The 21596-nt window shown below is 44.4% G+C and overlaps 1 protein-coding gene across 2 annotated transcripts in view; it reads right to left on the bottom strand.

Moving 5' to 3' along the window:
* The window catches only part of SYNPO (synaptopodin), a 156139-nt gene that overhangs the window by 62510 nt on the left and 72033 nt on the right, over positions 1–21596 (bottom strand). Inside the window, exon 1 of one of the 2 annotated variants that reach the window (XR_010179705.1) lies at positions 20408–20964. The exons of the other annotated variant lie outside the window; for it this stretch is intronic. The gene's annotated coding sequence lies outside the window, so the exon portion shown is untranslated. Of the gene's footprint in view, positions 1–20407; positions 20965–21596 lie in introns of those variants that run through there. 2 annotated transcript variants of the gene reach the window in all.

Raw genomic sequence — 21596 nt, 5'->3', positions numbered from 1 at the left:
TCATGTGTTCAGCTTCCAATTGTCATGTGTTCAGCTCCTATCTGTCATGTGTTCAGCTTCCAACTGTCATGTGTTCAGCTCCTATCTGTCATGTGTTCAGCTCCTGTCATGTGTTCAGCTCCCAACTGTCATGTCTTCAGCTCCTAAATGTCATGTGTTCAGATCCCAACTGTCATGTCTTCAGATCCTACAGTAACTGTCATGTGTTCAGCTTCCAACTGTCATGTGTTCAGCTCCTGTCATGTGTTCAGCTTCCAACTGTCATATGTTCAGCTCCTATCTGTCATGTGTTCAGCTCCTGTCACGTGTTCAGCTCCCAACTGCCATGTCTTCAGCTCCTGTCATGTGTTCAGCTTCCAACTGTCATATGTTCAGCTCCTATCTGTCATGTGTTCAGCTCCTGTCACGTGTTCAGCTCCCAACTGTCATGTGTTCAGCTGCTAAATGTCATATGTTTGAAAAATGACAGTTGGGAGCTGATTGGCTGGAGAAACATTTATCATACGCAACGAGTTTTATCATTCACAATGAGTTTTATTAGTCATTGATAAATGGGCACCATATCTCTGAACCATCCTATTCAGCGCTGTCCCACCCACAGGCCACAGTTTTCCACAGCAGCTGAGTGTTGGGCTCACCCCGAGCATGCTGAAAACTGGGGCGTGGCCTATCAGGATCCACAACACCGCCCCCTTTTCCAACTAAAGTTTTTTTGAAAGTTGGGAGGTATGAGTTACCTACTCAGAGTGGAGGTAGCCGTTTTGTGGGCTGTACCAATGCTAATGAGAATGCAGCCTGATAAATCATGCAGAGTCGGACATCACGGGAACAAAAAGTGTCCCACGCCTCAGTGATGTCTCTAGTTCCTAGTGATTTGATAGGCTGCATATTGGTCTTGACCACAATATGGCTGCTTCGGCCAATTGTCGGTAACAGGTACACTTTAAAGGAGTGAAGTTATGTAGCTGAAGCTACTACACCCTGTGCTATGTTTGTTTTCTGACATGCAAACAGTGCTGCTTTTAAAGGAGAATCTAAGTTTGTTTTTCTCAACATAAAAATCAGCCTTGGTATTCAGAGAGTTACATTCCACACCCTGCTGAGCATTCCACAAATGTATTGGTTTCAGCATTTGTTTGAATTGCTATAACTGCAGGAAATGGGTTAAATGCAGGTTTATTCAGAGGGTGACTAGTCAATGACTCCTAGTCTTGGTCAAACAATATTTATTTTCTGTTGGGGAAAAAACGTGATGGGCAACCTGATATACTTCAGCTGCTGCAATTGGCGGTAACCTAGAAAAGGAACGCACACTGCCCCTAATCTCAGTAATGAGTTTAAATAATACATCAATGAGACACCTATCTGTAAAAATATACCAGCAGGCATTTTAAACAAGCATTACAATTTATAACAAAACATCCCTGATAACTGTCATTTTTTTTCAAACTAAGGGGTTCATTTGTTAACGAGTGATAAAACTCGTTGTAAATGATAAAACTAGTTGCGTATCATACAACATGCCCCAACTGTCATGTGTTCAGCTCCTAACTGTCATGTGTTCAGCTCCACACTGTCATGTCTTCAGCTTCACACTATCATGGCTCAGCTCCTAACTGTCATGTGTTCAGCTCCCAACTGCCATGTCTTCAGCTCCTGTCATGTGTTCAGCTCCTAACTGTCATGTGTTCAGCTCCACACTGTCATGTCTTCAGCTCCACACTATCATGGCTCAGCTCCTAACTGTCATGTCTTCAGCTCCTGTCATGTCTTCAGCTTCCAAATGTCATGTGTTCAGCTCCCAACTGCTATGTCTTCAGCTCCTAACTGTCATGTGTTCAGCTCTTAACTGTTATGTGTGCACCTCCACACTGTCATGTCTTCAGCTCCACACTATCATGGCTCAGCTCCTTACTGTCATGTGTTCAGCTCCTGTCATGTGTCCAGCTCCTTACTGTCATTTGTTCAGCGCCCAACTGTCATGTCTTCAGCTCCACACTGTCATGTGTTAAGCTCCCAACTGTCATGTCTTCAGCTCCACACTGTCATGTGTTAAGCTCCACACTGTCATGTGTTAAGCTCCACACTGTCATGTGTTAAGCTCCACACTGTCATGTGTTCAACTCCCAACTGTCATGTCTTCAGCTCCCAACTGTCATGTCTTCAGCTTTCAACTGTCATGTCTTCAGCTCCACACTGTCATGTGTTCAGCTTCCAACTGTCATGTGCGCAGCTCCCAACTGTCATGTGTTCAGCTTCCAACTGTCATGTGCTCAGCTCCCAACTGTGACGTTTCAGCCCATAACTGACATGTATTCAGCTCCTAACTGTCATGTGTTTGGAAAATGACAGTTGGGAGCTGATAGGCTGGAGCACCATTAATCATAAGCAAGTTTTATCATTCACAATGAGGTTTAACACTCGTTGATAAATGGGCCCTATAGCCTGTAAAATGACAGGAGCTAATTGGTTGGTATTATATCTCTCTCCATTTTAGCTCTCTCCGTGCTCTCTGATACATCTCCTCCTTAGGGCTGTATTTATTAAATGGTAACAAAAAAAAACATCTCTGAGGAAAATATTTTTCTCTCACCCTACTGACCATATTGATGAAGGGGTTACCACCAGCAATACATACTTGCCTACTCTCTGGGAATGGATAGAGTGGGACAGTCTCCAGTCCCAGACATCCCCCCGCAGCCAACACCACCCCAGAATCACACGAAATCGCGTCACCGTGGCCCGTCCCTGGCACCACAATGTCGGTAATATCAGAAGTGTAGCAGGTGGGGCCACAATGACGTGATCACGCTGTCACGACCCCAGTTCTTGCCCCTATTCGGCTTCATGTGCCCCACCATGCACCCCACTAAGCACCCCCACGCCCCCTGCTGTGCCGACCTGGGTGGCAGCCAGGATGTCGGCATGTATGCAGCAATAGCACTGATGATGTAAAGTGATGTAAAGCATCACAACTACTTGGATCTCCCTTCTGGGAAAAATAGGCAAGTCCACTTTTACTAAGTGTGTGTGCATTATGAATATTCCGTTTTCCAGAACTGCATGAGGTACACACTTTAAAACAAATATTAAACACGTCTAAATGAAAAATGAATAAAGCAGAGAAACACTGTGACTCAATGAGCCACAATATTTTTCTTTGCATTTGTGTCAACATCAGCATCGGGAATGGACTATTCCTTGTGCAACGCTATGGTAGCACATTTCTGACATTCCCAGAAGGGCTTGGCATTAGTTTGTTTGAGGCCTGGTTAATCTCTCTCCCAAATCGTATGATAATCAGAAAATATGGCTGTTTTATATGTTGCTGATGGAAAGGGGTTAACTGAGCTTGAAAACAGGAGTCTGCAGCTCGGCTCCCTCCCAAAGACGCGGCTTTCCGAAAATATGCGCCAGGCCTGGCTGTTTCTCTGCGACCTGGCAGTCAGGCGGGGAAGAGGCGGGCAAAGACGGAGGCTCCACAATTCAACTGCATTCATTCACTTTCTCTGTTGCAAAGACTTATCAATAAATAATGAAGTCTGCTGTTACACCGTCTAACCGCAGCCATAACCAATGTAAGCAAGCGGAATTGCTAATGTGTCAAGAGGGACTCATAAAAGTTATTACAAAAAGTAACTTTTTCAAGCATTTAAAGACATGCTCTCACTTCGGTAGGGGCAGTTTTCCACAAATCACCCGCAGGGGTCTGTTTATTACAATCTCTCTGAAGAGAAGATTTTCTATCACTGCTCATCTCAGAAACGCTAATCTACCGCAATTTATCAAAATGAGAGATTTATCAAGCAGTGAAAAGGGTATTCAGTCTTTAGGTAAAAATGCATTAGGTCGACATGGTAATTTAGGTCAACATGGTCACTAGGTCGACGTGGCAAAGGTCGACACATGAAAAGGTCAACATGAGTTTTTCACATAATTTTCCTTTTTTTTTTTGAACTTTTTCATACTTTACGATCCACATAGACTACGATTGGGAATAGGAACCTGAAGGGGATACGGTGCACTAGTTGGGGTTCCCGGTCACTTTAGGAAGAAAACAACACCAATTTTGTTTTAAAAACTCATATCGACCATTTTCCATGTCGACCTTTCTATGTCGACCTAATGACCGTGTTGACCCATTCCAGGTGTCGACTTAGTCACTGTCAACCTAATGACTGTCGACCTAGTTGCTGTCGACCCAACGATCGGCACCCGTGAAAAAAATGAAGTGCCCATAGAAATCAATCAGCGTCTACCAATCATATTATAGAATGTACTTGATAAATGCTTCCTCACAGCGGATTGGCTGCCCTTGTACACTTCTCCACTCTTTTCCCTGCTTCATCAACCCCAGCTGGGTCATGCTCCGCTCCCCAGCTACACTGGCCGGCAGTGGGTAGACGAGCAAACTTATCGCTTGCCAGGCCAGTTACTTGTCAAGGAGTGCATGACTCAATTCTAAATGTAAATGTTAGAAAAGTAATAAATGACCTTATTAGTGCCTGGAACTGGAATCCTGGAAAAGGAAAATAAAAATGTATTTATTTATTACCTGTTATTTATATAGTGCACACATATTCCGCAGCGCTTTACAGAGAATATTTCACCATTCACCTCAGTCCCTGCCTCAGTGAAGCTTACAATGTAAGAGCCTAATTCAGACCTGATCTCTGCTGTGCGACAAGCGGACGATTATTGATCGACTGCGCATGCGTACGGATCGTAGTACGCATGCGTACGCAAGTTGATTGACAGGAATCGGACGTTTGTGGGTGGTAACTGGCCATTTTCTGGGAGTGTCAGGAAAAACGCAGGCGTTCCCAAGCGTTTTCAGGGAGGGTGTGTGATGTCAGCTCCGGCCCGATCAGCCTGATTCTATGGCACTGTAGGAGTAATGGTGTGTACACACGGTGAGATTTTTTTCTTTCGATTTTGACTATATAGTCAAAATCGCAAGAAAAGTTAGTGCAAATCGCAAGGTGTTATGCCACTTGCGATCCCGATTCGATCCCGATGCGCGGTCCCGCCAGGTCGGTATCGCAAGAGAAAGATAGACTGTGCAGGCAAGTCAATCCTTGCTAGATCGGTGTACTACAGTATCTAGTTCATCTCACATGTCAATGACATCTCACATAAGCCAAAATCGTAAGCACACATAGTCCATATCTCAAGAAAAGTTAGTCAAAATCGGTGGTGCTGGGCTCCGGGAAGTTCAAGGGAAATCGCAAAGTGAATATCGGGCATAGCAAGGATCTCACCGTGTGTACACACCTTTAGTCCTGGGCTACGCAGAGAATGCACAGACTAAAAAATATTCGATGGTGAGTTTCAAACGGGTTTTCAGCTCATCAGCGTTTGCAAAGCTTTTAGCATGGCATGTGCAGACTTGCACGGGGCAGGTATTCACTCTGTCTTGGCGGCGACTATCTGATCGCAAACTGCTGCAAATTCGCAGAGGAGCGATCAGGACTGAATTAGGCCCTATATTTCCTATAACACGTACACGTATTCACACTATGGTTATTTTTGTTGATAGCTAATTAACCTACCACTATATTTTTGGATTTTTCCGGAGTACCCAAAGGAAACCCACGCAAACACAGGGAGAACATACAAACTCCACACAGTTAGGGCCATGGGGGGTAATTCCGAGTTGATCGCAGCATCAAATTTGTTAGCAGTTGGGTAAAACCATGTGCACTGCAGGGGGGGGGGGGGGGGGGCACATATAACATTTGCAGAGAGAGTTTGATTTGGGTGGGTTATTTTGTTTCTGTGCAGGGTAAATACTGGCTGCTTTATTTTTACACTGCAATTTAGATTTCAGTTTGAACACACCCCACCCAAATCTAACTCTCTCTGCACATGTTATATCTGCCCCCCCTGCAGTGCACATGGTTTAGCCCAACTGCTAACTAATTTGATGCTGCGATCAACTCGAAATTACCCCCATGGTGGGAATCTAACCCAGTGCTGTGAGGCAGTATTGCTAACAAATACACCATCCCTGCTGCATAGAAAAATTTGGGGGGAAAAATTGTATAAAATGTTTAAAAAATATATAGAAAGTTTTATTTTAATAAAAAATTAGTGGGCACCCACAGCTGTTAATAATAAATAGGCTACCTGATTCATTTAATGGAGAAGCATTGTAGAATGCCCCCGGTGAAGGGTATCACTTGCGTTCCGTTTTGTCGCAGGATTTCGGACTCTGGTCCCTTGATGAATAAATATATTACTACATGCAAGTTTTACTGAGCTGAATAAGATTGATGAAACATCTCGTTTAATATCAACATGCCTATTTATCTCTGAAGATAAGGCTTTCCATAAATCATTTATCATTGCAATTCATGAATAAAATCTCGCCATGGCAGCTGAACAATACTCAGCTGCCTCAGGGTTACTGGCTGGGAATAGCTTGACAAATATGGTGAATCTGTATCTCCGGCAACAACATCCATTATCGATGAGTAAACTGAGCACTAAGCAGAGCTTATGGCATAGAAATGTGCAGTTATCCCTCTCTTCCTCTCTCCAAAACTCCAGCAGATAAGATCATCCATTTATACGCCTGAGGAGTTATAGGTCTACGTACTAATGGTAGCCATACACCAGGACGATATCTTTCCAACCAGCCAACTTTTTGGCTGGTTGGAAAGATAATCTGGCAGTGTGTGGGAGCAAACGATTATCAGCCGTTTGCTCTCACACGCTTAGAAACGGCCAGAAACGGTCTGTCCAACTAGTTGGGAAAATCAAACCTGTTTGATTTTCCCAACTAATCGTTCAGGTGTAGGGAGAACTGTCCCCACAACTGAACGATAAGTAGGCGGACACTGCCTGCTAGTGTCCGCCTACTTCTGTCTCTGGACTGCAGAGGACCCTCTCTGCTCCATACCTCTCCGGCCACCTTACCCGCCTCAGCCACAGTGACCCGCCACTGCCCAGCCGCCAGCCCCACCGCACCGTCCGTCCGTGTCTGCACTGGCCGCCAGACTCAATCCTCCTCCGGCCGCCAGCCTCTGTCCCACCGCCGTCACCGCCGCCTCTGTCTCACAGCCGTCACCGCCGCCTCGTCCATCGCGTTCCGCTGCCAAGCTCCATCCCTCCAGCCTCCCTCAACGCACCGTCCGCCAGCCTCTATCCCTCCAGCCTCCCGCACAGTTCATTTTCCCCCCTCCGGTCACCAGCCTCTGTCCTGCTTCGGGATCTCCTCACCGCCGCCTCGTCCATCCCGCCGCTGCGTTCAGTTGCTGGGACTGGCTCCAGCTACAGTGCTGCCAGCCTCCAGCCTCCATCGGCCGCAGAGAGGGCACAGCCTCCATCCTCCTGTGATATGCACACACACACACATACACTGATACACACACATATATACACTGACACACACGTATATACTGTCACATACATATACACTGTGATATACACACATATACTGACACACACATATATGACACACATATACACTGTGATATACACACATATACTGACACACACATATATGACACACATGTACACTGTGATACAAACATACACTGTGATAGACACATATATACACATGGTGATACTTAGACACACACTGTGACATGCACACACACTGGCATGCACGCACAGACACACTGACATGCACGCACACACACTGACACGCACACACACTGTGACACGCACACACACTGACATGCACGCACACACTGACACGCACGTGCACACATACTGTGACACGCACGCACACACACTGTGACATGCACGCACACTGTGACAAGCACACACACACTGTGACACGCACGCACACACTGACACGCACGCACACACACTGTGACATGCACACACACACACTGTGACACGCACGTACACATACACAGTGACTCGCACGCACACACACATGCACACTGTGATGCAAACACACACTGACACGCACATGTATACACACTGTGACACGCACATGTATACACACTGTGACACGCACATGAATACACACTGTGACACGCACATGTATACACACTGTGACACGCATACACACTGACACACATATATACACTGACACACACATATATATACACACACTGACACATATATGTACACTGATATACACACACATATATATATATATATATACACTGACACATATGTACACTGATACACACATATATACAGTGTGATAGACACACATATATACACTGTGATAGACACACATATATACACTGATAGACACGTACTGTATAGACACTGTGACACACTCATACACTGTGAGATACACACACATACTGACATATACATATATACACACTGTCACACACACACACACTGAGACACACCTATATACACGGACACACTCACGTATACTGTCACACACATATATAACTGATACACACATATGTAAACTGTGATACACACACATATACACTTTGATACACATGTATGTACACTGTGACACACTCATATACACTGGTATACACACATACTGTCACACCCACATACACTGACACACACACGCACATATTCAATGGTGGGAACTGTCCGGTCAGCGGTAAGGTCACCCACGGTCAGCGGCTGACCGCGGGTAACCCCACCGCTGACCGGAAAGTTCCCACCATTGAAACTAATGGAGGGAGCTGTGCGATGCGCTTCTGTCACTTCAGACGCGCACAGAGCCAATCAGGTGAGTGCCACGGAGTGGCGCTTCCTGATTGGCTGAAGAGACACTTCTGTGACAGCCTTGGATAAAGTGGATGGAGATAATGTACCAACCAACCAACCAACCAGCTCCTAACTGTCATTTTTCAAACACAGCCTGTAACATGGCAGTTAGGAGCTGATTGGCTGGTACTTTATCCCCTTTATCTCCGTCCAAGGCTTACAAAATATGTATCAAACCTTTGAGAGAGATAAAGTGGAGATGTTACCCAATTAGCTTTAAACTGTCATTTTATTGATACATCTCCCCTTCGAATATGAAAAGTGACCCATCACAGCCGTCTGAAAGCTTACTGACAGTTTTGCAGAGTCTGTTACTGACCTGCAGTGTTGGACTGGGGCATGTAGGGCCCACCGGGGAAATGCAGTGGTAAAGGCCCATGTTAGGGGTGTGGCCAGTCTGCAGAGGGGGTGTGGCCTGCCACCTCATTGGTTTGACTAACCATTAGAGAGTGCAATGTCTGGGCCCCTTCATAAATATATACAGTAAATTCAGCTGCCGCATGCATAATAATGAACCAGATTAATAACAGCAATGCACTGTAGAAAATACACCATAGTCCAGTATAAGGTAACATATGTATAATGTATAATTCAAGTGCACAGTCTGGAACCTGATCCTTAGAGCAGGAGGCGGGCCCCCAGGCAGTGGGGCCTACAGATGGTTACCCCTGTGGGCCAGTCCAAGCCTGCTGACCTGTCATCTGACCTGAGAGATGTCACTGCAATTGTCATTTAAATGTATGTCCTAACTGTAGTGAACGTACTGGGAAATACAGCTATGCACTGTCAGTATGGGGACAGTGGCTTGCAGACTCCATGACGCTATGCTGTCTGACCATAAACCTTTTATAAATGTGCCCATGCTGCACTGTGAGTGCCAGGTGGCATCAGGGAGATCAGAGGGAGCTGACTAAGCAGACAGCTAGCTGTCCCTGTCAGGCTCGTCCCCTCCATCCAATCTACACTCTCAGAGGTCAGCTGTTAGAGCCGTGAGATGATGGGACAGTGACTGTAGGTAACATTACATAGCAACCCATATTGCAGCTCCTGCACCTTACACTGTTACATAACTGATGTGAGGCACTCAGTGCTGTGGGTGACGGGATAGCAGGGTCTGCGTGCTGTACACATCTGCGACACTGACTGCTGCAAGTCGTTTATGAGAAAACGTTTTCCCTTCCCCTCTGGCCACTTCATAGTCACCGCCCAGAAATGTCTATGAGTGTGCGTCGCCAGTTCTAATCCCGGAGACTCTGTACGCAACAGCGGTCTCTGTGTACACTCAGGGGAACGCATGCGCCACAGGATATTGTGTGTATGCGCAGTACCAAATACTCGCTCAACTGCGCAAGCCGCTATTGCGTCAACCTCTATATCAGGCCCAAAGCGGAGATGATGCTTATATTAACCATTTGGGTTCTTATTGTCATTTACCTAGTGCAGTCTCTAAAACGACAGAAGATGATTGGTTCATTTATGCAGCATCTTCACTTCATCTCTTTCATAGGTTTGTCACCTCTCCCCTTCAGTGTGATTTACTAATGAAGTATATAAGTGCAGTAACCACGTACATGCCTACACTCTGGAATATCTGGGACACTATACAATTTCAGCAATCCTCCTGCAGCCTCCTGGATCCACCAATCGCACCATTGCACGGCAGGAGGTGGGGACACGATGATGCAGGTTGTAGCCAGCCCCTCCCACTTCTACATCACCTCTCCTGGAGGGGAGTAATGAACAGCAGACACGTATGTGTTACTGTAAATAACCAAAGAGATATCAACTGTCATGAGCAGAGCCGCGCCCTCCCTACCCATCTGTCGTGTCTGCACTTTATCCTTCGACCTTGTATGTCCTTGTGTTTCTATGGGGCATATTTATTAATAATTGCAGTCTGCCTATCCGAAAAATGCAGATTCCTTAAAGCCGCAATTCCCAGCAGTAAGGAATCTTTGTTCGCCTAAACGTATTATGTCACCAGGATGGGGTCTCCAATAAGAGTCTGTCCCGGCAATCAGTAAGAAGTATCGTGCTATTGCACATTCGCCAACATCCGTCGGCACAAGTGCAAGCGGACAGCACTGGGGAGGGATCCTTTAGATCCTATTCCTGAAACAAAATAGCATTATGTATCCCACAGGCTACAATGACGTAAGCTGGGGGCTGGGGCCAAACTCCGGGAAAATCTTCACATACTGCAGCTTGGTACAGTTCACATCTTAACAGCCCCTATAGAAAGCTGTGCAGGCTGCTTTTGCAAATGAAAATGAAGGAGAGATCTTTTGCCCCCCTTCCCCCCTTATATATCGGTAATGTTTAATTTATGCTGGAATCTCCCGAAAAATGGCTGTTGCGGAAATCCCCCGAAAATAGTTATTGTCTCTTTGCACTTTACTAATAACTAATCCACTTGTCCATTTAAATAAAGGGCGAGTTCAGAGGTCGTGCGGGATGACGGGCAAATTCTGACTTTTTTTAAAATCATTTACAAGGCATGGTTTTGCCCAACCTGGGCATCCTCACATTCGGGCCCAAAGTCTCAGATGCTTGGAGCGCCACCTCCAGGAGAGGGCATTATCTCATGTTACACTGGGTTTTTGTATCATTCACGACACAGGGGGTCATTCAGATCTGAGCGCTGATGTGCGTTTTCGCACCGCGGGTGATCAGATCCAAACTGCACATGCGTATGCACCGCAATGCGACGGCGCTCCGGATGGCTACAACGCGCTTCGCCGGTCAGCGACGGGATGGTGCGAAGGATCCATTCGCACGGGCGTTCGCAAGCTGATTGACAGGAAGAGGGCATTTGTGGGTGGTAACTGACCGTTTTCAGGGAGTGTCCGGAAAACGCAGGCGGACTCAAGCGTTTTCAGGGAGGGTGTCTGACGTCAGCTCCGGCCCCGAACAGCAGGATACAATCGCACTGGATAAGTAAGTTAGTCCTGGGCTGCGCAGAGACTGCACAAACTGATTTTTATGCAGCTCTGCAACACATGCGATCACGCATCGCTTTTACCGTTCCCCTGTAGGCGGCGACTGTCTGATCGCAAGGCAGCAAAAAACGCAGGCAAGCAATTAGATCTGAAATAGGCCCTCAGTGATAATCTCAGGGGTCGGAGGCAGTAGCGGATCTTGCTACGGGCACACAGGATTTTTGCCTGCGGCGCCGCCTTCCGGAGGATGCCGGTGCCGTCCAGAGGGTGCCGCACCATGGCAAGATCCGCTACTGTTTGTCAGTGCCCCCCACTGCTGTGCGGCGCTGTGAAGGAAACTAGACAGGTAGACGCTACCCGTCTAGTTTCCCTTCGTGTAGAGGACCTTTGCTGTGCGGTGCGCGAGGACGTCATTGCGGTACCGCACAGCATTGTGGGACTGGCACATAGATGCTAGGGGTCATAATTGACCTCTTGTGTCTATGCTGTACTATGGGAGAGACGTCATGACGGCGGCGGAGGCCAGCAGCGGTCGGGACTCAGGAGCGGGGATAAGGAGCGGGGATAGTAAGTATTAATTATTATTATTTTTATTTTTTGTATTTTTTTTTAAGCGGCGCTACTCTACAGGGGGCACAAATAGGGGCACAACTCTACAGGGGGCACAAATGGGGGCACAACTCTACAGGGGGCGTAACTGACCACGCCCCTGTATGAAGCCACGTCCCTTTTTTCGGGGCGCCACAAGGGCTAGAACCGGCTCTGGTCGGAGGTACAGATGGAATAGGTTGATCTATAGTAGGGCAAATAACACATTACTTAGCAGGCATCTCTCCTCTTCCCCAGCTGTCTTTCCCAGCACGTGTAATGTATGCAATCTCCTGAGTCACAGACATCCTTCTCCCAATGTCCACATGGGGAACTGATAAGCAGAACAAAGCCAGCACCACTGGAACCGCTTACATGGAAAAAGTAAAAAAATAAAAATAAAATGTATTGACATTTCTTAAACATGAAAGCGATAGCAGCTTTACATGTCAGGCGGCACCTGTCTTACTCTACGCTGTGATGTCAATGAAATAAAGAACATACGTTTCCCCAGCGACGCGGTACCTGGGTGGATGGATTCCCCTCTAGTGTGAGCTGGTAAGTGCAGTCACAGACACACATCAAAGTCCTGCTTATGATCTGGACTGGAATCCTCATTTAAGGGTCTATCCATGAAGCAGTGAAAAGAGCGGAGAAGTGATCCAGTGGAGAAGTTGCCCATGGCAACCAATCAGTGTTAAGATAACATTTCTAAAGTGCATTCTATAAAATAATACAGAGCAGCTGATTGGTTACTGTGGGCAACTTCTCCACTGGCTCACTTCTCCACACTTTTCACTGCTTCGTGAATAGACCCCTGATACTGGCACAAAGTTCAACGCAACTCGGCCGCAGATGCTGCTGGTTGGAGACGTCAGGAAAAAAACATGTGTGCAGAGCTATTGTACTGTATGTGCATGATCTGCGGCCAGACCAGACCTTATCCATACGCTGAGTTTCATAGCTGTCATTCTCATCATCTTCATCAATATCATCATCATCAAGGCACACCTGCACGGACTGTAGTTTCCCCAGTATTTAATAATGGAGAACTGCAGCAGATATCTCCCAAGCAAAACACCTGTTTTACACAGATAAAAGGCTTTTCTCCCTTAATAAATCGATCCATTACAATGTCACAGTCTTCCATTTAAGCTTTTGCTCTGTCATACTGCAGGAAGACATCTGTAGTCTATGTATAGATGATAATTCACAGTATGCCAGGCCTGGAATAGCTGTGGCTCTCCATGTGTAGTGAAACTACAAGTCCCAGCAACACTACAACTACAAGACAGCTACACCAGGAGAGCCACATGTTGTCCAGGACTTAAACTCAACAATACTTCAGTGTGATTTGGTTACAGCTATTCAGGAAATTATTAATTCTTCTCTGGAGGTCGCTGCATCATTGCAGCTGATATCTACACGGTATCCGGTTGATAGATAGACAGTGTCTAGTTAGACAGTTAATAGATAGACACCATATGTTAGACAGACATTAGGTCGACATGAAAATGGAGCTAACTGCGATAATGACAAGGGATAACAAGGATTTTGTGGCAATTACAGAGTCATGGTGCAATGAGAATCATGACTGGGACATAGCTATACCAGGATACAATTTATTTAGGAAGGATAGAATAGGAAGAATAGGAGGAGGGGTAGCAATGTATGTGAAAAAAAGCATAAGTGCTACTTTAATACAAAATACTGAAGACAAAACTGAGGCTCTTTGGGTCACCATCGAAACCGGGGAGAAGGACTTTATTCGCATTGGGGTGATCTATAGACCACCAGGCCAGGGGCAGGATTTGGACAGGAACCTTTTGTTGGACATTACTAAAATGGCTTTAAAGGGAGACGTCATAATCATGGGAGACTTTAATTTACCTGATGTAAATTGGGAGGGGTCTTTGCAAGTTCAGCTACAAGTGGCAAATTTCTACATTCCTTACAGGGAGCATCTCTCAAGCAATTGGTGAGAGAGCCCACTCGCAAAGACTCAATATTAGATTTAATTCTTACAAATGGTGACAGGATGTCCGACATATATGTGGGTGAGCACCTGGGATCCAGTGATCATCAAGCAGTATGGTTTAGTATAAAGACAGGATCCAACTCCTGTCACACAAAAACAAAGGTGTTGGATTTTAGTAATGCTGACTTTGCAAAAATGGGGAGATGTTTAAGTAATTCATTGGTGGACTGGAGGAACTTGGAAGGAGTGCAGGAGAGGTGGGAAATACTGAAAAGTGCAATACTAAGTGCAACAGACCTTTGAATCAAAAGGGTTGGGAAAAGCACGAGGAAAAGGAAGCCAGTGTGGTTCACAAAAGAAGTATCAACTAGTGTGAAAGCAAAAAAGATGGCTTTTAGGAAATACAAACAGACTCAAAATAATAACGACAAAGAGGTGTATCTTGACAGACGGAAGGATGCTAAGAAAGTGATCAGACGTGCAAAGGCAGAAGCTGAGGAGAAAATGGCCCAGTCAGTAGATAAAGGAGGCAAAACTTTTTTAAGTATATAAGTGAAAGGAGAAAATCAAATGGAGGAATAATAAGACTTAAGACAAAGAGTGAGCATTTGGTGGAGGGAGACAAGGCAATAGCAGATCACCTAAATAATTATTTTTGCTCAGTATTTACTACAGAAGAAGGGATGGGGCCACAGTTAAGTTGCAAGGACATTCATAAAAATAAGGCAGATGAAAGTACATTTACAGAGGAGAAGGTCCTAACGGAACTTTCAAAACTAAAAGTGGATAAATCAATGGAACCAGATGGGATACACCCAAGGATACTCAAAGAGCTAAAAGATGTGCTGGTTACACCTTTAACAGAATTATTTATCCAGTCACTAAATACAGGTGCTATTCCAGAGGACTGGAAAAGAGCAAATGTAGTTCCACTGCACAAAAGTGGAAGCAAGGAAGAAGCAAGTAACTACAGACCAGTAAGCCTTACATCAATAGTAGGGAAAGTAATGGAAAAACTATTAAAATAAAGAGTTGTGGAATATCTTAAATCAAACAACTTACAGGATCCAAAACAGCATGGATTTACTGGTGGGAGATCATGCCAAACAAATCTTATTGACTTTTTTGACTCTGTGATGAAAATAATAGATCAAGGGGGAGCTGTAGATGTAGCATATCTAGACTTTAGTAAGGCATTTGACACTGTCCCACATCGCAGACTGCTAAATAACCTTGAAAGCGTGGGGGTGGATTATAAAACAGTTAAATGGATAAGAACCTGGTTGCAGGATAGGAAACAGACAGTTGTAGTTAATGGAGTGCAATCTATGGAGGGAAATGTTACCAGTGGAGTACCTCAGGGATCTGTATTTGGTCCAGTTCTCTTTAATATCTTTGTTGGTGACATTGCAGATGGTATTGAATTGAAGGTATGCCTTTTTGCAGATGATACAAAGATATGCAACAGGGTAGACACACCGGGAGGGGTAAAACAAATGATTGATGACCTAGGTAGGCTTGAGAAATGGTCAAGAACGTGGCAACTACAGTTTAATGCTAAAAAATGCAAAACCATGCACTTGGGTCTCAAAAACCCAAAGGCTAAATATAGTATCAAGGGTACTATAATGGAAACTACTGAGGAGGAAAGGGATTTAGGAGTCACGATTTCAAGTGACTTGAAGGCAAGAAAGCAATGCAACAAAGCAATGAGAAAGGCAAGTCAGATGCTTGGTTGCATAGGGAGAGGAATCAGTAGCAGGAAAAAATAACTGATAATGCCACTGTATAGGTCATTGGTTCGGCCCCATTTGGAATACTGTGTCCAGTTCTAGAGACCATATCTCCAGAAGGATATAAATGCATTAGAGAGTGTACAAAGAAGGGCTAAAAAATCTTAACATGTATAGTTTGGAGGAGAGAAGGGAAAGGGGGGACATTATAGAAAACTTTCAAATATATCAAGGGTCTTAACAAAGTTCAGGAGGGAAACATTCTTCAAAGGAAGAGAAGTATTAGAACTTGAGGACATACACTGAGACTTGAGGGGGGGGAGGTTCAGGGGAAATTTAAGGAAAAATTACTTCACAGAAAGGGTAGTGGATAAGTGGAATAATCTCCCATCAGAGGTGGTAGATGCTAAGACTGTAGAGCAATTTAAACATGCTTGGGATAGGCATATGAATATCCGTACAAAGAAATAAGGTTTAAAAAGGGTTGAGACTGCCTAAAGGATAAAGAAAAGGGGCAGACTAGATGGGCCAAGTGGTTCTTATCTGCCGTCAAATTCTATGTTTCTATAAAAAAGATAGACACAAGTTTTTATTTTATTTTACATGTTTTTGGACTTTTTTTATACCTTCTCTAGCCATGTTGGCATAGAGTTGGTTATAAATCTTGCAGCGAGCCACCGAGCCCCGCGAGGGTATGCCTTTCTACATGTGGGGGTCCGAGATGACAAAACTATCCACACAAACCACAAAAATACAAAACATATGGTATCTACCTTTTTTGTGTCGACCTTTTTCTTGTCAACCTTTTGATCTTGTCGACCTAATGTCTGTCTAACATATGGTGTCTATCTATTGACTGTCTAACTAGACACTGTCTATCTATCAACCCACACCCATCTACAGTAAAGCATCGCAGGATTGGGTCATTAAGAAAGATCTAAGACACCATCTTCTTATCTCATTCAAAAATTTACACTCTGCAAAATAAATCTTGTCTTTGCATAGAGCGGCTGCGCATTTTGCTCTGTACATCTCTAGGTACACCTTTAGACTGACACCACCTGAGGAAACCCCACCACCTGAGGAAACCTCTGCTTCGCAAATGTGGTTCCACAGCCCTAAACATCCCGGAGAAAATCTGGATATATGTGCGTGAGACCTGAACTGCATTTGTACTGCACATCTGCTATGCTGTGATTTATAAATGGCCTTCTCCATATTTTAAGTTGGCCAAACAAGGGAGGGGACATGCTGGTGTGTGCCACTTGTCCACACTTTTGGGTGATGAAATAAGACCGAAATGGCTCAGGCTGAGCAATCAGGCCACATGGACCCCAGTTAGTAGCATCAGCCAAGAAGGGCACTTAATGGTAGGTCACAGTCATGGCCAGACTGGATTTTCATGCAGCCCTAATTAACATTTGATTGATCTCATACAGATGTTGTTATTTGGGTTTTTGTTTCAGTGAAACGCGCAGGAAGAATGGACCATTATTATGTTATATATAATGAAATTAGCCCTCCAAACAGTATACAGTATGGGTGACTTAATTACACAAAATAAAATGGAACAAAGAAAACACAGATGCACACTCTATAGTACTAAGCACTGCTAATCAGAATATTATAATAAACTCTGCAATCTAACATAGAGCAAATTGAGGTGCAAAGCATAATTTTTGGCCAAAAATATATGTGCCCTCAGACAGCGACCAGGTGACCTCATCTGGTGGTTCCCTAATGCTAAGGTACAAGTGCAGGGCACTGGACCCCCCAAGTCAGCACAGGCCAACCTCACCAAGGCTTTACACTAGTGAGAGGTTATAATGTTAGTGTTATATAAGTAATCAGAAGCTACAGGTTAGGAGTTTTACATTGGTGAGAAGTAAAATGGAACAGCAAAATAAATGGGATCTACAAGTAAACAGGCTTAATTGTTATGAAATAAAGCAGGAGCAAAGGTGATGTATTCCAGGCAGGTGTATGGAATGTCCATGAGATTACAAATATTTGGGGAGGTCTCTTTGCACTCCCAGCTCAGCATAAATGTATCAGCATATTCTGTATATATACTGTATATATGCATATTCAGGGTTGAAGCCTCCCTGCGAATGTGCAAAAGAGATGCCCCTGAGCGTTTGCTGACCAGGATATACAGGCGGAGCGCCTTTTTTGATACAAGTGGCACAATACCTGTCGTACAGTGCACTGGCCGTGATACCTGTCTTAAGCCACTCCGTATGCTGATGACTGCAGAGTATCTGCTTAGCCGTGCCATGTGCCAGATCATACCTCTTGTCTACACGATAGGCCCTCAATCCGTAGTGTCCCTCACAAGCATTATTCTAGTCCAGTGGTTCTCAAACTCGGTCCTCAGGACCCCACACAGTGCATGTTTTGCAGGTAATCCAGCAGGTGCACAGGTGTATTAATTACTCACTGACACATTTTAAAAGGTCCACAGGTGGAGCTAATTATTTCACTTGCGATTCTCTGAGGAGACCTGTAAAACATGCACTGTGTGGGGTCCTGAGGACCGAGTTTGAGAACCTGTGTTCTAGTCTATCCAGAACTACACATGTACTACAATTGGAATTTACTGAAGGGAAAATACTGACGTGCATTTTATCCTTGCAATAAAATCCAGCCGGTGAAAACAGATGTTTAGTCTGTGTAACGAGCCGAAGCTTCAGCAAGAGGAAGATTGAGTAACACAGAGTACTGAGTACTAGTACTCAGACTGCACTCCCACCTCTATACATAGACAGCGACATTAGAGGGTAATTCTCTAAAGAGTTTCTTCTGCGACTCTAATCTGCAACAAACAGCTGAGAGCAATGTGTAAGAGGAACAAAGAGGTTTGCATCATACAAAACCCTGGGACTGGCACGTTTGCCACTGTGCCCACACCTCTCGGAGATTCTGGGGCTCCCAACAGTACAACCACAGCAGCTGTTATTTTTCCTGAGCCATGCCCGATTTCCATTGCCTGAGACGCAACCGTGCATATCCTGGTATCATCTTACCAAAGGCACAAACAGGCACAAAAAAATTTATTATTGTCAACAATAGCAAAGCAAAAACACACGGAGAAACAGATGCACAAATAGTAAAACTTGAATAAAGCCCAATATTGCGACAAGCTCTCCCAGGGAACACTCCAAAGACTGGGAAGATATAAAAAGTCACGTTCATCAAAAATGCTGATTTGGCCCAAATCCTTATTTAGCATCCCGCTGCATTGTCAAATGCACATTTACCATTACATTGGAATATTTACCTGTTGCAGCAAACGTGCAAGGTCAACAAGGCATATATTTATACAAGCACATTTAAGCACCTATGAAAAGGCTCACAGGTAGACACAATAACCTAGAAACACAATAGATAGTAAAGATCAGCCACAAGACAAAATAAATACAATCTGAAGGCCAATTGTTAGAAAGTTCATAGAAAATACAAATAAAACTAAACTGTTGACTACTTATCCCCCCACACTTTGCTCTTCCCTATTTGTAATCAAGGTAAAGAGCTTTAAGACAGATTAAAATATTAGCAAGGAATGATATTAGAGAGTGAAGAGGAGGAGAAGACGGACGCATTCTCAGACATCATGCAAACATTATATATAGTAATCATCATCATTATAGATAATATTACTAAAGCCCTATTATTAGTTTGCGCACTAGTGAGTACTGAATGAAATGATACCACCCCCTTGATTGTGTCACAATTGTTATAATCAGTAAAACACAGTATAATAATAATTCAAGATAGAAAAGAAATTTCAAAACTTCAAAACAAAAACTTCCATCACGCAAACTGGAAACATCTGTTATCTAGAATGTATGAAGACGTATCCAACTGATAAACAATATTATAGCAAATTAGCTACAAAGCAACTGCTTTCTCTGAAAACTGCTTGGCCATGCGTGTTAGCTCAGACATACGTGTAAAAAACATATAGAACAATAAACGTATTTTTAGCATGCAGAGAAGCATCTGGTTCATTTTTGGAGGCTGTTAACGGAACCCCTGGCACTATTGCAACCCAAATCCTGACTTTTCAAAGTGTTTTTGTTTTTTTTTAGTGACGGAGAGGAAAAAAAACACATAAACCTGAATGTAAAAATGCTATACTTCCCCGTTACCCGTATACAGACAAGTATTATATTTAGATGTCATATGGTTTTTGTTATTACAAGTCGAGCTTCCAGAATTATTTGTTAACTTGTTATTGCACATTTTGTGCCGACAAGAGATGCAGTTTTAGGTGGTAGGTTAATAGGTTTAAACAAACATTCTAAACTATGTCGGTGCCTGCTGGCAGTTGTTGTTCATCAACGGCAGGAGGATCGCAGATTGCCTAACCCCTGAGCCACGAATAGATCTTTGGAGGCAAAAAGTGGTTAAGTAATTTCAGGACATTGTCGCAGAAGGCATCTCTCAGTTGTGTCCCTACTCACCTGTTGCATCTGCACACAGCACCGCTCTCGCCTCCTGTAGCTGTCTCTGAGGTCTGACACTGTGTGTCTGTCAGCCTGTGCTAGCCAGCACTAGAGTTGGTTCATTTACCAGCACTCCCCTCCTTTGCTAAGTGTAGACGGATTGGATGTCTCATAGCTGCTCTGCAACTGGCTGTGTCTGTCAAAATACCTCTTCTCACCACACTGACCAGAGGCAGAGGCTGCTGACGCAGTCTTCCTGCTCTCTCTACCTCTCTCTCTCTCTCTCTCTCTCTGCCCCTCTCTCTCTGTCTCTCTGTCTCCTGCAGAGTCTCTCCGCTCTTTCTCGTTCCATATAGGTCTCCCTTCTATAATACTGTCTTGAAATTATATTGATATTACTTTATTTTATTTGTTTTTATCTTTAATTGTTGCATTATGCATCTACCTATGTTGCTTCCATTGCTGTACAGTGGCTTGGGGGTCTATGGAGGATCTACAGCTCAGCTAGTTCCTGATGTGCGTGTAGTGGGTATTGTCTGCGTACTCTCCTGGTCGCCTGTCTCGTTCCATCTTCCCTTCTCTGTTCTGTGGCTATGACACACCTATGAACACCTCTGCTTCCTCTCCTCTCCCTCGCACACAAAAAGCCTCTCACATTCCAGGTAGAATGTTGCAAACATGAGATAATGGCTGGATACTTGTCGCTAGCTGCCAAAATCAGCTTTTTTGAGGTACTGTATAAGGGATTAAGTGGTAAGGTGAATTTACGGGCATTGTCTACAGTATGTACACATTGGAAACTCCCTCCATGCCAGTGTGCCACAGAGCAAACCTCCGCGAGCTTATACAGTAGTACGGTGTATTACAACAGTGCAGTTCAAGCCCAGAGGGGTCTACTGTATGTACTAAGCTTTGGAGAGAGATAAAGTGGATGGAGATAAAGTAGCAGCTAATCAGCTCCTGTCATGTTACAAGTTGGGTTTGAAAAATGACAGGAGCTGGTTGTTTGGTACTTATTTATTATTATTATTTAGCAAATTCCGTTGCGCTTTACATCTGGAAACAACAGTGATAAAACAATACTGGGTAATAACACACAGTAATAGAGGTAGGAGGGCCCTGCTCGCGAGCTTACAATCTATAGGGAAATAGGCACTGATACACAAGGATAGGTGCTATCTATTGCACAATGGTCCACCAGATTGCA

This window comes from Pseudophryne corroboree, chromosome 6 (genome assembly GCF_028390025.1).
Source record: "Pseudophryne corroboree isolate aPseCor3 chromosome 6, aPseCor3.hap2, whole genome shotgun sequence".
Classification (NCBI taxonomy): Eukaryota; Metazoa; Chordata; class Amphibia; order Anura; family Myobatrachidae; genus Pseudophryne; species Pseudophryne corroboree.
The sequence above is the reverse complement of the archived record's forward strand: the minus strand, read 5'-3'. Positions and strand labels throughout refer to the sequence as shown.